This window comes from Papilio machaon, chromosome 14 (genome assembly GCF_912999745.1).
Source record: "Papilio machaon chromosome 14, ilPapMach1.1, whole genome shotgun sequence".
Lineage (NCBI taxonomy): Eukaryota > Metazoa > Arthropoda > Insecta > Lepidoptera > Papilionidae > Papilio > Papilio machaon.
The window spans coordinates 5,720,447-5,734,681 of NC_059999.1; the positions used below are offsets into that span (position 1 = coordinate 5,720,447).

Genomic DNA, 14,235 nt, shown 5'->3' on the forward strand with positions numbered 1-14,235 from the left:
TTTGCATACACGTTTGCAATGGTAATGCCGTAAATGCTTTCTTTACTTTACAGTGATGTAAGTCGTTATTTGAATAAAGATAAGAGAAATTAACAAAAGTGTCAGTAAAAAGCTAGCGCGTACCATCTTTAAACCACATAATTACTTCATCAGGTAGGATCGTGGTCAAGCGCCAGCTTATTTAATATGTAAAAAAAAATACCGATTAAAAATCTTATTACAATTTTAGATTCAAAAAACATATTACTATTATGTAGTGCGAATTTGTTACTATCTGAGTACTCTTTCTCCACACGAGATGTCCTCTTTATTCCTCATCACGACATAAAATATCAGGCGAAGTTTTTGTGTCTCTTATAAACTGTGAATGCCAGACGTATTCTTATTGATTTAGTTTGCTTTTATGAGGAAATTGTCCTTAGCAATCGGGGTTACGGGGTTCACAAACTCATCATCGACATTCCCACGCATGCGGGTCCGGGCAAACGACCTTTGCGAAATTTCTTGCCATGAAAGACATTTACAGTACATTTTAGATCCATTAGATTTTACTGTCGGTTTCCACTTTTCAAATACTTTAAAAGCATATGACTCCCCTCTCATTATTTTTGAAAAAGTAGAGACAAAGATAGAATACATTATTTCACAATTTTTATGGAATTACACAGTTACATAAATCAGATCATTTTGTAAGTCAAAAAATATTTACATAAACGACTAAAGCATTTTATTGCAAACAAAGTTCTTTAGAGTTACAAAATATTCCAATTTAAAGTTGTAGACAAGACACAATACAATAGCCAAAAAACTACTCGCTTTTAAGCGAGCTTTTTCATTGTTATCTCTTTTTGAAATTGGGTCATTTCAGTTTTTTGATTCCACGCCAACTGTGTTACGGGGTGACTTCATTTGCTTTGGGGTTGTATTACTAAAGATGTACGTAATGTTTTGGCTTTGTTAAAATAAAGGGTAAAATTCTTACATAGAAATACTGATGTCTTTACCATTCAATGTAAAATTTACATATGTTTGAGAGTTATGAAAATTAGTTTAACAATAATTTCAGACATCAAACAAAATATCTTTTACAAATTCAAGCACTAGACTATATCAGTGATTCTCAACCTTTTTTTTGTTGCGGCACATATTTAACGATTTTAAAATTTAGCGGCACACAAAGAAAAAGATAAAAATTATTTATTTACTACAACACACTGCATAAATAGTTTATCAACTGTATAAAATTGATTGTATCTATATGACATTTCTAGACGCTAATTTTTTTTTCAACTATTTTCTGCCATTGTCCTTTTTTTATGCGAAGAAATACAGATAGTGTGCGTATCCAGCAAGTCAGCACAGGATTTAAATATATACTCATGTTAAAAATATTTTTCTTTTTAAATTATATAATTTAATAATATTAACATTATTATATATTTGCAAAATTTGGCGGCAAAGTGGTTGAGAATCACTGGACTATATAGTCATAAAGAATTCTGTCAAGACGTATTCCGTTAATCATATTAAACAACAAAAGTAATAGACAGTAAAGTTGACGAGTTAAAAGTCTCTAGTCTATGATGAAAGATAAATGATCCTGCGCTACTTCTGTTGTTGAAAAACAAGACGTTATATAATAACGAACTAATGACCACAAGAACGTATTACAATTTTTGTGCTGGACAAGTTAATGAGATCTAAAACAACATAACATGAAATTATAATTCGTACCTCCATTGTATTACCATTGTTCCTAAAACGTAGCTATCTTTTTAGTTATTACATTAAATCATGCTTCGTTTTAACCAAAATATATTTTTTGCTCGCTTTGATTCGATAACACATCCACCACCAAGGTCCAAGGTGAGCGTATCACCTTCTCAAAGGCCGGCAACGCATCTGTGATTCCTCTGGTATTGCAGATGTCCATGGGCGTCGATGAACACCTTGGTGTTCCCGCTGCTCGTTTGCCCCCTTCTCCTATAAAAAACACATAAATCTGAATATCATCTGACCTGGTTTCCAGATCTAATTCATATTGAAAGATCTTAAAATTTATTCTGATAAAGATCTCGATAAAATGGCTGTAGGGGAATAGAATAACAAATTTGTATTGACGTCAATGGGCCTTGATTGTCGGTCCAGCGTACATCGTATGAGTCGCTCAAGCAATCATATTTGTTGTTCCATCCTCTTCTGTTTATGTTATTGTAATTGTTAATTATATTATCGAAGAATGATTTGTTTGTTTGCTGTATAATATATAATTATTTTATCTCATTATAATATTCTTAGCCAAGAAAATATGTTTACGAGGCATATGTAATTTATGAGCTGAGTAATTAGGTTAAGGTGAGTTGGGATAGTGTAAAATTACCTTGCCCCGGGACCGAATGAAAAAAACTCGATACTATTGGTATACTGTATTACAAAATTACTGGTTATTTACCCTGGTACAATTTCATTTAGTATTAACGAGTATTATATTTATTTATTTTCAATGAAAATATTATAAATGCGAATGTTTGGATGTATGGAAGTTTGAATGTGTCTCAGATAGGAACGGCTCAATGGATCTCGATGAAATTTGGCATAGATGTACTACTTACTAAGTTTTTTAATTTCGCGCGGACGGAGTCACGGGCGACAAGTAGTATACAAATAGTTTTCTAAATTACTTTGTCAACTTTCATACTACGAGTATGTGATATGTTAATTATTACTAGATTAAAATTATCTATACATAGTCTCAATTTCGACCATATTAAAAAAAATCAGGATAATGTTTTCTATTGTTCTGTTCATGATTTTTTTAATTAAAAGTTAGTTTAGTTTCATCAAATCAATACAGTGTATCAGAACTGAATATCCGACAAATGCATTAAGTATAATGCTTATTACATTTACCTACCGTTGGTTTCTGAGACCAAAACCTCTGTATAAAAAATATCGTCATCCCTGTCATTATCTTTGACAAAACAAAGGTAACAATATATTTTAAACGGAGATTTTAGTCTTAAAAACCCACGATTAATCCAGTATCAGTATACGTTGATTTGATAGGTGGGCGTGTAAGTTATCATTGTGTGCATACGTATTACATGGTTGAATGACTTTCGTAATGAGATTATTGCATCGTGACTTTCGACATTTCACTAAGGTCAAAATAAATGGCTCTATACGTTTTATTATTGTTTTATACACAATCTTATAAGATTCATTTGTAAATTAAACTATAATGTTTAAAGTTAATTCGACTTTTAAAAAAAAGTTAGTCTAGAATTTTGAGTTTTATAAATCTATATATATAAAAGAAAGTCATGTTAGTTACACTATTTATAACTCTAGATCGGTCGAACTGATTTAGCTGAAAATTGATGGGGAGGTAGCTTAGAACTAGGAGACGGACATAGGAACTTTTTTATCTTGTGTGCATTTTTTTTATTCCGCGCGGACGGAGTCGCGGTTAAAAGCTTAAAAGTTTTAAATAATTATAAATTTGATAATTTGTAATTGACTTTTTTTTTATTTATGTAACCGATATCCTTTCAATAATTTAAGTTTTAGTTTTAATATTTTTAGCTTTCATTTATTACTTTTTAGTTATAATTTAAAAACTAATTAGTCAATAATTAAGTAATTTTTTAAATAATTTGTATAAAATAAATCAAGCTATTGATAATCATATTATAAAAAGGAAGCAATTACACGGTTGATAACTGCGAATGCACGGACCGTATCATTCACTGACGAAGTATTAATTACAACTCTCAAATGGTCACTGTTAGCTGCTAACTGCTATACAGCTTACAGGATAAGTATTATGTGATCACTATGTGAAAGGTGTGGTCTCATGTCCGCAATGTGCGAGGATTTTTACAAACAAAATTGACTAAATAAGCTACATGCGAGCACATCAACGGCAAAACCGGAGTTGAAGAAAATCGTCGTTGCCGACATCGGCCGGAATTACATCATCATCATTTTGTGAGTGTTCTGACATAAAACAAAACATTTCTATACTCAAAGAAAAGTTTAAATGAACATTTCTGTTGTAATAAAAAATTAAAGCATCATTTATTAATATTGACGACAGTTAGATTCGACGTACTAGGTAAGTACGCTGACGAGGTCAAATTATTTAAAATCGTTCGCAGTGATTCAAGCTGGGTTTATATGCAGTCTTACAATGCTAAATGGAACGAGGCTATTTTGATATATCGAACCAATACATGACAACTAACCATTTTTTTTAAATAAATGTTTAATTAGGCGTTAGACGTGATTATTGGAAATATTTCGTAATGTAAGGATCACACGCGTTCGCTCGTCTTAAATACCTACTTCAGATTTTTTCCTAGTGCATAATGAGTCTTATGATTAATGACGTGTCCAAAATTTGGTCCGCTATCACTATTATATGATATTATAATGGTTTTATTTCATTTATAAGGCGCCATCGATTAAAAAAATGAAAATGCTCAGACTTTATATATATGTATGTATGGACGTATAAATTTCGCATTCGTGTGTCGGATTTCTGAATAAATAACTTATTATACTTGACGTGGAATTGAAACAAGTTAAGTCAAACAAGAATGCAAGCAAGTCCGAATTCATCCATTTCTTGAAGAGGTTTAGGCACGTTTGATACCCTTGAACTTCATTGTTGGATAAAGGTAGAACTTTGAATTTTTATATTGCCAAAATGTGATATCTGGCTGTAGAAATATTAATTATAAAAACAAGCGACAATAATATGGTTTAAAAACTTCATGTATTGTCTTGCGTGAATTATTGTGTTGCATGCGGGTGTTCCGAATAATTATTATAAAAAAGGAATCAACCTCAACAATGCTGTACAAGTTTGGAGTTTACTTTTTGCGTTGCCGTCCGTCTTTGTACCATACCATACCATATATGGTGAGACCTGTATGTGGGTAGGAACATCTAAATTATATGTAGGTACGAATTTTTAATATCGCTATAACGTCCACGTAGGTATACTTATAATAATAATTTTATATGACAAACCAACTAAATGAACTTGAAGGATAATAGGTGTTCCCAGTAAATATAATTTTGTTAAGTCCCGGTAAAGAGGAAGATAGCTTATCTTACTTACTGAGAAATAACATGCTATATTGAATTTTAACTTTAAATTCGCCACTCTTTAACCAACAACCTGTGGACCTGCTATATTTATTTACAAGAAGGGTTATGATTATAAAGCAATTATTCATTGCATTATTGGTTTATATTATAACCTTGTGCTAACAATAACATGCTGGAGAGCGTGACGCGTCTCGCCATATGTCGCTGTTTCCTCGAATTACACCAACGCGGTGATCGAAAAATTAACACGCATTCCTTGCGCTTATATAATGAAAATATTACATTTAAAATGCATTAACACTAACATGATATTATGTAAAACCAGTCATTAACTGCCAAGATGATAGGAGTGAAACCTATATTTTCTAACCCTGCGATTCCACTGCTAAATCAATTTGTTTTATCAGAGATTTCAGAGCTGTGGAAGCCCGTAGGTTTGAATTTTGGTAAAAACACTTGGTTATTTAGTCGTACTTAGCAATTGCTACACCCCATCTTCGTAATTTCCTGGTCTTTACATAATTTGACTAAAGAAAAATAAATTTAAAATTCAGTTTAATGAAATCTAATTGAAATATGAGCTTCAACTAAAATCAATAGTCGCTGATAAGTTGCATAAAACAGCTTTGTAATTTGAAACCACACAGATGTCTTATTAACATAAAATTTTATAACTAATATGACCTTATTTAAATACATTTATTCTGTTCGCCCACGCGTTAGAAACCAAACATTTGTTTATAAAAGGAGCTTGTCTATTTGTTTAACAATCGTGTTATTGTTAGCAATAATCTTAGAATGATGCATTCAGCTTTGTTCCATCCTAGGCAAAACAATATCTGTGCAAGGCTTTTGTTTTGCGCATTATTTTCTCTAACTATAAGAAATTACAAGGAAATATAAATGTTTACAATTATTCAGCGAATAAGGTGAAAACACTGAAAGAGTATATCCATTCCTATGCTTCCCCTCCTCTGCCAAATCCTCAAAAAAACCAGGCAGTAAATGTTACTTGGGTAATAATAAGAAATTGATCAAAAAATAAATATAATACAATGAATGTTATAATGTCTTATTAAACAAGTTTATCAAGTTCTAAGTATTCTTAGCTCTTATCGGTAACCTATTCCGGTATTTGGCGTTAATGAATTCTTTTCAAGCTATAGCATTTGTATTATGTTGATAACGTAACAAAGACACTCTGCTGAATTGCGAAAATTAAATAAGATAACAACAAATTAACTAAATCAAAAACGAAACAACCTCCATTGCAAAGTTCTAATACGTCGAACCCAATAACCGATCACAAACCATTTTTAGCAAATCTAAAAACACACTTTTAAAGCATGTGCTTCAAAAAAGTGGTACAATCACATCTATTCTAAAGCCTAGATCATTATTTTTCGGATACAGTTTTCATTTGTTAATTTTTTTGGACTTTATAGTTTCATATTCTAAAACCCAGATTTAGTCGGAAATAGTAACAAAAAATATGTTCTCAGATTTAAACTGGCGTAGTTCAAACACGTGTACATTTAAAGAAAAAAATAACTTCGATTTAGTATGACATGTGTTGTTTTTTTCACACGTAACGTTAGCATGAGAGAGGAAATAGCAATTACTGGGATAGTATAATTCCTGTTAGAACAATGAAACAGCATCCAGTTGTATAGTCATTAGAAGGTGTTAAATGTTTTAAACACTCCAAACTGCTGACCTTACGTTAATTTAAAATAGATGCTGAGTGTTCGAAGTTGTATGTGAAGTGATGCGATCGATTATCATATTAGTTTAGACAGATATCCTTGAGTAGCCTCATTTTCTTGATAAATTTAGTTTGTCGAGACATTCATGTTCTTCTATTTTATAACTAACTAGCCTTTACCCGCGACTTCGTCCGCGCGGAATAAAAAATAGAAAACGGGGTAAAAATTATCCTATGTCCGTTTCCTGGTTCTAAGCTACTTGCCCACCAATTTTCAGTCAAATCGATTCAGCCGTTCTTGAGTTATAAATAGTGTAACTAACATGACTTTCTTTTATATATATAGACTAGGATAGAAATATATAATCTATAGATTCGCCTATAAAGTTTTGTGATAAAAATAGATTTAAAATATAGCTAAATGTGTACCCTACTTGAAAAACTGGGATATTCAATTTCACAGTACGTCACTATGTGATTGACGATAGAGCTCAAGATAAAACATCTTGCATTGCTTTTTGCGTCGACAGAGCTATGCCACCGTTATGTCATAAGTAAGCCGTTTGCAAAACATATAACAACATCGTGTATTGTGAAAAATACATCTCAAACTTATATCGTATGTTTAGATTTATCACGTAAGTTAACAATTAGTGTACGTCTTGTTTAATTTTGATGCTTATTTTATTTATCCCATGCCTTTGAATCAATTGGACAGATGCTTAATAAAAATTGGTTCCTATAATTATACTGCAATACAATTGTCTTTCATGACCAATTTCTCATTAAAGGCGCAGTTTCATTAGTTGTCAGCGCCCGCATACGTGGTGCGAGAGGTTTCCTGTTCACGCATGCCATAGCTGTCGCATGCGAGAACCATTTTCATTAATCGTCAGGGTCCGTATATGTTAGGGCTTACTTTTCCTTGCCGCGCATTATACTCGTCAAATGAGTCCCCGCACAACGATTGCTTTACATCGATCAATTCGTCGTTCGTATGCCGTATGCGGGGACTTCCTGTATGGTGTATAACGAACGAGCTATCGACTAATGAAGTTGTGCCCTTACAGTACGGAAGAATAGACGAATTGAGTTTTGGATAAACAACTGTACTTGAGTTGACATGAAGTAAATCATGTTTATATAGTTGGTGAATAGCAATTCTAAACGATCATGATTAAAGCAAAACAGCCAGTTGAAATCCACAAAATGAGGTTTTATTTATCTTTTCATGTTTTTCTCATAGACGCGTTATATCAGGCTTCAGTACGTTGTTTATAAATACTGGCGCAGCTTCAGGTTTATTTTTGAGAGGTTCACGTCATTCGGATTACTTGAATGATTCCATGTATGACTAAAATTGTACCCAGTAATTGAATGACTAATCATTCTCAAGAATGTCTCACTCCAGAAAGATACCGCGGGATTGACGTATTCGTGCTGTTTGTGAATACGCTAGCTTTATTTTGTTACTCATATCGTGAGTTTTCACCGGTGAAACACTTGTTCGAAGACTAGTTAACGAATTTGCGGAACATTTTTGAACTCGCTATATGCAATCTTATAGTCTAAAATAACATCGTAGCGTTGTAATTTCAAGGACAGCGTCTATTCATTGGGGACTTGAAAATCTATTGACGCCCCCTCGTTCATACGCCTGCGCATCAACGTCCACACGCCGTCAAAGACAAAAGGAATATACTTAAAAGGCATGATAAATAGCCGACTGTATCATCGCATCGCTAAAGGCTTATAATATGAAAGACCAAAAAGTAATTTATAGAACGACGACATAAAATACTGTAAGGAATTTGTTTTAAATCTTATTGACTTTGTGATTGGAGTTGTTTTTTCAAATCATTACATTTATGTTTAACTGTCGTATACAATATGTTGAATTTCCTAGGCAACAGACCAATGTTATGACGGATTCAGTCACTTCCTTTGATTTGACATTTTACTTTGTCTCGTCTTTCCTGTCTGCTCATCCGTGGAACTTAAGGGCAGTCACGTGTATTGTCTCTCTCTTTCTTACCAACGCAACTAACGTCTTCTTATGATTTGTGGCTTAAGGGCGTTTCAGACAGACGACGTTGCGTCGTTTCTTTCGCACGTGTGAAAGGACTCTCGGATGTAGCTAAGCATAAAACGGTTTCTCAAAAGATGTCGTATACGTTTATGGTTGTGTGGCACTCAAGTTGACGCGGACGTACTATAAGCGGACTTGCTAATCTCATCCTTACAGAAATAGTCTGGTATTTCCTTCACGGTGTTGATCAACGCCACTGACGCCGAGCAGTCATAATCTTAAATTGTCGTCTGAACTTTGGTTTATAAATAAATAAGTAAAATGGCCTTTCATTCAATCCTCTTACAAAGTACTTGAAATTTGGTTCTTCATTTAAAATTACAAGTTAAGTTAAATGTTATTCTAGAATTTGGTTTTTGTTTTTTTGTACATCTGTTTGCCAGTCAGTAATGGTCTACTCCAACCTTTTCCTCTCGTTTCTTTCGTTAAGTAAATATAAGTTATCTGAGATATAGTCTATATTTACATAATATAATTATTGACATAGATATCTTTTGAATCTCAGTGTAGAAGAAAAAACGTAAAATATTTTTATAGTTTATATCAATTATATGTGCAGACGCAGGTAAATGCAGGCTTACATTTTTGTATTATTACGTAATTAATTAACATCTACTTCAAGTTTTTCATCATGAAATTTTAATGTTATGTGTAGGAGTATAGACCAACAAATTTCTTTGACCCAGGGGATAAGTGAAACTAAATAATGATAGCTCACTAGTGCCCCTGTTAAGATCCTGTTCGTACTATAGCTGTCATGTTATATTTTTTCTATTATGCCATTTTCTATGTCCGTGTAGGTTTTACATATTTTTGACAGTACTAAACGCGATAGCAGCGCCTCTTTCACCCGACCAGATTTCCTTGTTTGATTATAAATACAGTTACACTACATATAAGGTAACAATGAGCTCATAATCGTTTCATAGATAAACTCCGTTATGACGATGTTGGCAACATTGTAATGTTCTGTAAAAAAACCTAAGTTTCAAATGTCGAAACACACGTATTAAAACGGAGTTGCATCCGTTTTTTTCAAAGCTAATGGTAAATAACTATATTTTTGTACAAGTGGCTCCGTTAGAATGTCCTTTTATTAACATTGATGTGATGTCTTTTGTTTTATAAACGTATATTAAAAAAAATATTAATATCCCAAAAACTCAAGCAGGTTTTACTTTTATAAAGCTTTATGTTTGTCAGCAAAAGAAAGCCACGGGGCTTTCGGTCGAACTGGATCGGCAATCGGCAACCGGTTTGACTGCCGCGAATCCTGCCTCTAATGAACGCAATATTACACATATAGCAACATAAATATCATACAACCTCTAGAGGAAAACTTCTAGTTTAAAATGTATCTTGTAGTAACGGTATAACATTTATTCTGAGAACACACACCATAATAAAAAAGTTTAATAAAAAAACGCAACCTATCAAAGTCATCTAACACTGATTGTCAAGAACAATTATTATTAAGTCGTTTAAATTTTATTTCGCTGTAAATCAATGAGTTTGTAAGTTGTCTGTACATTTAAACTGCTCTGCCAAAAAATTTAAGATTTGTACTTGACTTGTGCTGTTCTACACTTATAATCCTCGCGTCTTGATAGCCTTAGCATCTGATATCTATGACAGCAGATATTTTTTATGATCTGTTAAGAGTTACCTACTTATTTTTTATATATTATAAGGTGGCAAACGAGCAAGCAGTCACATGAGTCCACCTAAATAGCAAAGCGACCGCTACCCATTAACATTGGCAATTGCAGATGCGTTTATTGATTTATTGAATTGAATTATTTGACTCGATAATATTATTATTAAAATCCAAGCTACGTATAATCGAAGTGTAATTACAAAAGGTACAACATAAAGCTTGTGTTACACCAGATTTTATTTATGCAAGTTTCTGCGATAAGATCATGTTACTGTTTTAAATACACGTGTAAAGGAATATTATTTGAAATAAAAAAAAATACTTACTACTCGAAGCACAATGTTTACACAGACATCTTGTAGGCAACATTCCGCTTGCCACAATTACTTTCGCAACATAAATACTCGCAAACACAAACGGACATAAAACATAAACAAGCTTATTTTGCGTTTTATGGTTCGTCAGATTTAAAAATACCACGAGTCATGGTGAAACAATTCTATAGGCAAAGAATAACAAGAACTTACGTATCGGATTAGCAGATATACTAACCACAAACTCGTTTACATCACCGAAAAAAAACATATTCAATTATGGTTTTATACGTAAGATTTTCTACACGATTTCCCGACATTAAAACTGTGTTTTGTTTTATATATTGTCACCTAATCAAACTATATGTAACATACAATATTAGTAACAATGTTGCAAAGATAATAGATAAGAAATCATGATAACCTGTCATAATTACACATTTTCTATGATACTAATATTATATTATGGATGGATGGATGTTTGTTTGAAGGTATCTCCGGAACAGCTCAACGTATCTTGATAAAATTTGGCACGGTTGTAGAACATAGTCAGGAAGAACACATAGGCTACGTATTACGTTTTTTTATTCCTTTGCAGACGGAATCACGGGCGACAACTTACAAAAATAAATTTAAAGTTAACGATTAGAAACATTGAAATAGAAAGTAACCAAAGGTTTGGTAATTTAATTTAGAATGTAGTAAAGATTTATTTAAGTGAATTAAAAGTCATTCATTAAATACGTGTGTAACGAAAGTTTCTATACGACTTTATTACTGTTTTTGCAAATCATTCTCATGATTTAAAACCGTTATACATACAGAAATTACAAACTTGTTTTCGTGAGAGACGATGACATGTGAATGCTTTATCTAGGCTAGTAATATTTTTTATAGTTCAGATTATCTTATTAATATTATAAATGCGAAAGTTTAGATGGATGGATGTTTGTTAGAAGGTACCGTGACAGCGCAACAGATCTTGATGACATTTAGCTCAGATGAAGAACATAATTTGGAAGGACACATCGGTTGCTTATTTTTTAAATCCGTGCGGACGGAGTCGCGGCTTACAGCTAGTACTAAAATAAAATGTTTTATATCCAGGCTAAAATACTCTTTAAACTCGCTAACTATGTGAAAGGATTACAAACTTCTAACCAACCGAAAAGTTGAAAAAAAAAAGTTAATTCACTATACAGAAATAGCATTTATATATAACAATAGCAGTTACCGTATTCTGCATTTATATCTGCAATCACATCACGTAAGCAAATGAAGTCTACAAAGTGTTCGTATATCCATAATACATATCCTACGCAATCCGTATCACTAATATAAAAAACTTTCTTATTTCTTTCAACTAATACGATTTTCTATATGTATTCGAGAAAGATGTTACATATTCCGTCGAAGTGCATTCTGGTATATTACAAAACCAACATTATATAACACAGACAGAACAAATTCGTTCATTTCTACTTATTCTGCTCTACGTGGTGTCAAAACATAGGTTTTTGTCTTTCAAATTGATATGTTCGTCATTTCAGTCGTCAAAAAGGTTTCTTGATTATGTCACCTTTTACTCAATCTATCCAAAAATTTTAATCATTTATCTTTGTTTAAGAACTTAAAATATACAGAAAGGAAACAAATACAGAAAGGATTATCAAAACATTAATTTTAAGTTGCATACAGTAAGTAAACAATGTTGTATATAAGCAAATGTTCTAGAATAAATTCATACAGTGTCAGATAAATTTTAGCTAGACTAGAGCATCATGTTACAGCTTTCTCGGTAGCGCTCAAATAGCCCTGAGCGTACAATTTGATGAGTCTGTCACAACGCGGCTACAGCTAACGTTCAGAGAGAAAGTTAAGCATTACAAGTATAGCAAGAGTTATATCTAACCGTGAGCTTCCACTATCTAAAACATCAACAATACAGAACACCATCTACTTTAACATAACGATTTATTGCGAATTATATATGAAAATTTGGCGCCAAGAAAGATTTATACTCGTTAATTATTATGAATAACTAGCTTTTACCCGCGACTTCGTCCGCGCGGAATAAAAAAAATGCACACAAAATAAAAAAGTTCCTATGTCCGTCTCCTAGTTCTAAGCTACCTCCCCGTAAATTTTCAGCGAAATCAGTTCGACCGATCTTTAGTTATAAATAGTGTAACTAACACGACTTTCTTTTATATATATAGATTAAAATTATTATGATTTTATTCCAAGATTTCCTGCGTTTATTTTTCCTTGATGTATTGAATAATTGGAGGCAAAGTGCAAAATGACCAAAACTATGGTATACTCGTATAAATAGCAATTACGAATTTAATTACAAACTTCCTGTATATTAAACTTAGCTAAATTGTGAAACGAATAATTATTACTTACAAGCTGTCGTCCGCGACTCCGTCCCGCGCGGAATTAAAAAACTCAATAAGTAGCCTATGTGTTCTTCCAGACTATGTGCTGTGCCAAATTTCAACAAGATCCGTTAAGCCGTTCCGGAGATACCTTCAAACAAAAATCCATCCATCCATCTAAACATTCGCATTTATAATATTAATAAGATATTAGTAAGATTTATTCAACAACACTTTTGAAATGAATTATCTAGAAACTAAATATCGTTATCATCGCATCTTATTTATAAGAAATTCTACGCACGTTTTAAAAGTCTTGATAAGCATTAAATTTTTTTTAACAACGAAATTATTTGATTAAATTTTCTAAACAACATATTTATTTTAGCGTGTTTTATACTGAGATTTATATTTGGGGTTATTGACCTCATATCACGTTCGTGATAAAAAGCGATAATACTGGCTTTATTGCTTTTGTTTCGCATTACACGATAGCTATATACATTTGAAAGTTACAGTTTAAACTATGGTATTATAATAATACCTTTTAGTTTAACATAGTCTCAATTTTTAAACTTATTTGAATACTTATGAAATAATAGTGCCAGCTGAAAACCAGCGCAGAGGCAGTTTGGTCTGTCCCTGCTTTGCTGAGATGGCTCCCTTTTGCCACACTTTGTGCCTTGTATGTGTGTTTTTTATTTTTTGATGTGGCAATAAATGCTTTTTCTTTCTTTCTTTTCTTTCTTTCTTTCTTTTCTTTCTTTCTTTCTTTCTTTCAATGTTACTGCTAAACATTGTTATTAAGATTACATTACATCGAATAACATAATGACCCAACGTTTAATCCTGTATAATACAAAAACAAGTACAACGTTTTGATGATACATTTCACTACTTATTACCTTTTTGGTCTCACGGAATTTTGTAACTTTTGTGATGTTTACTGACCCTATTTTGTCTTAAAAAAT

The 14,235-nt window shown here is 32.3% G+C and overlaps 1 protein-coding gene across 1 annotated transcript in view; it reads left to right on the top strand.

Annotated features, from left to right (window-relative positions):
• The window catches only part of LOC106713946 (fasciculation and elongation protein zeta-2), a 35,351-nt gene that overhangs the window by 4,833 nt on the left and 16,283 nt on the right, over window positions 1–14,235 (top strand). The gene's annotated exons all lie outside the window — the stretch shown is intronic.